General features: G+C 37.1%; 1 long non-coding RNA gene across 2 annotated transcripts; it reads left to right on the top strand.

Annotated features, from left to right (window-relative positions):
* The first annotated feature begins 325 nt into the window (after positions 1 to 325).
* Positions 326 to 2,242, top strand: LOC113778816. 2 transcript variants are annotated; one of them, XR_003469332.1, is made up of 5 exons: positions 326 to 489; positions 617 to 800; positions 917 to 1,029; positions 1,356 to 1,434; positions 1,853 to 2,242. It is a non-coding gene; the product is annotated as an uncharacterized LOC113778816 (long non-coding RNA). The 2 variants fall into 2 exon arrangements; XR_003469331.1 differs by having other exon boundaries at positions 326 to 800.
* Positions 2,243 to 2,538: the final 296 nt, after the last annotated feature.

Raw genomic sequence — 2,538 nt, 5'->3', positions numbered from 1 at the left:
CTCGAGCTCGAGCTCGGCTCGACTTGATTCGAGTCGAGCTCGAGCTCGAAATTTGCCAGCTCGTCGAGCTCGAGCTCGAGCTCGAGCTTGGTAAAATTTAGTCGAGGCTCGGCTCGATTAGCTCAAAGCTCGACTCGGCTCGGCTCGTTTGCAGCCCTATTCTGCACTAAGAATCTCTTCACTTTACAGTAAAGCTACTGGAAATGAACAATTAATTTGCTTTCTTACTGTAATAATCTATTCTAGGAATTGCAGGCTAGGTGCTTCAGTGGAATGAACATTGTTCTTGTTTTGTTAGGCTTAGAGAGTATGACTGAGATGATATGTGTTCTTATCTCAAACTTTCTAGGAATCTTAGGAGCTGCAACTTGAGGGGAAAGGTTCTTGATCTAACTAGGATTCACAACCTTCTTTTCCTGTAACTCTCACATGATGATTCTTCATCAATATTTGAAGTCGGAATTAAGATACTTGCAGAATATTTAGCAGGTTTTTCTCTTTAAAGAATGTGATCATCTCATCAGAAAAGTCGATTTTTTTGATTAATCTGCTGGGCAAGTTTTTCTTTTGAAAGAATGTGAGCATCTGTAAAGTTAACTGTTTCTTGTGGTTATAGGACGGAGCTGCATGTGTAGTTGTTACCAACATTATGGGCAATGGGTTCAGAAATTGAAGTATTTGAGTAGAGATTGAGTTTGTTTTTGGGTGAGCTGCAGAAAGAATTTGAAATTTTTGATAGAATTGTCTACAAAAATAAGAATCAGCATCAAAGGTGCTCTTATTGTCAGTATCTGCTCAAGGTAGGTAGTTCTTCTGCTAAAGTTTCAATTTTACTTGCCTATTATAAAGCACTAACCTGTACGTTTCTAAGCTTAGATTTCTGTTTACCCAAAATTAATTGTGATTCTGCTGACAGGTGAGAAGGGATTTGAGGCTTCTGCAATCAGCAAATTTGGGGGAAATCTTGAACTCCTGCTTTGTTGCAATCCATAGAAAAAGACCTAAACAAAAACTGCAGCCTTTGGAAAGGTATAAACAAAAAGGAGGATCCTTATCCTAATTTCTTGTTAACCTTATGCATTGATGACTGTGCTTATTGATGCTTGTATCTTGTTATGGAGCAATTAGCAAGACTCTGAAGAGGGTTCATTGCAAAGTTATAAATCTTCAAAATTTCATGAGGCTTCAAAAATGTAAAATTGGAATTTGAAAATTATTTGCCAAGGAAAATTGATTTAGAAATTACTCTATCTAATGTACAAGTAATAGCAATTGAACTGTTATGTTCTATAGTATTTCATATACATAAATTTTTGGATATTTATATGCATGTCTGTTTTACACTGCATTTTCAGTTTGAAGAGGAGAATGTCTGATGTTGGTAAATATAGCTTTTTGGAACGGCTTCTTGGAGTTGCACGTCTACTATCGCAGGTAGTAATTTGTTCATGATTTGCTGTCATAACTGTGTTTCTCTAACTTGTTATTGTACCTTCAGCCCCTCAACGAACCTGAAGTCTCAATGGGAGGCATGCCATTAAGCTACAATATTATATATGTTCTTGTCAAACATTTCCATTGTTAATTTGTTATGATGTCCAATTAGTCATTGTATATCAAGATCTTTAGGTCTTAGAGGAGTCAGACTCTTGGTTAGTTTCAGTCTCTTCCATTTTTCTTAGTAAGTCTTTTCTTTTTTAACTGCAACAGCAAGTCATATGTTGTCTTATTCCTTTCCTTCCCTCTTCATCTACTTCTCTGGTACCATTGTAAGCTATTCCCTCTAATCATGTTGCTGAAGGTAATCGTCTAAAGAACTTATGCTATGCTTTTGATTCTCCTCTTCCCGTAGATAATGACACTGACGCTGCAAATCCTGAATCTGCTCCAGAAGGTCCTGATGGCAATTAAGGTCAAGACATTGGTTCTTTGGCTGATCCTGTTTCACAAGGTGAGTATATAAGAGACGGTTCTTCCATTGCAGGACCTACTGCAAAGAGTAGCATGACTGTGGAAGATGGCCTACTTACAACTTCAAAGCTTATCTCCGCATTTGAGTCCTTTTAACACACAAGGCCGGGGAGAAAAAGGTTGCCCTCTTAGCGGTGAGAATGATTCTGGTGTCAAACTAACAGACAAAATGGGATGCATTTTTCAGTCTGCTTATTGGTGACAATAAGAAGAGCAGTAGTGTCTCTTAGGAGCATATTCAGACCAAAAAGCCAGTCATATTGGGCTTTTTCCCCCTCTCTATGGCTGTTTTTTTTTTTTTTTCTTTTCATTTTTTCCCAATTACGCTTAACGTGGTTTAAACCTTTGGAGCAACTCCAATGGCGTGTCATGGGAGGTACTCATTACACGTATCATCGTCAGAATGATGCGTGTAAATGTTGCTAAAAAAAAAAAGATATAGTGGGGCCTTTTTTTGCAACGGATAAATTTGGTATCACTATCACGTATGATATTTTCACATTTGGGGTATCACATATATTTGGTTAATAATTACATAATTATTTTTTAGAAAATAACAATATATTA

This window comes from Coffea eugenioides, chromosome 7 (genome assembly GCF_003713205.1).
Source record: "Coffea eugenioides isolate CCC68of chromosome 7, Ceug_1.0, whole genome shotgun sequence".
Taxonomy (NCBI): Eukaryota; Viridiplantae; Streptophyta; class Magnoliopsida; order Gentianales; family Rubiaceae; genus Coffea; species Coffea eugenioides.
The sequence above is the reverse complement of the archived record's forward strand: the minus strand, read 5'-3'. Positions and strand labels throughout refer to the sequence as shown.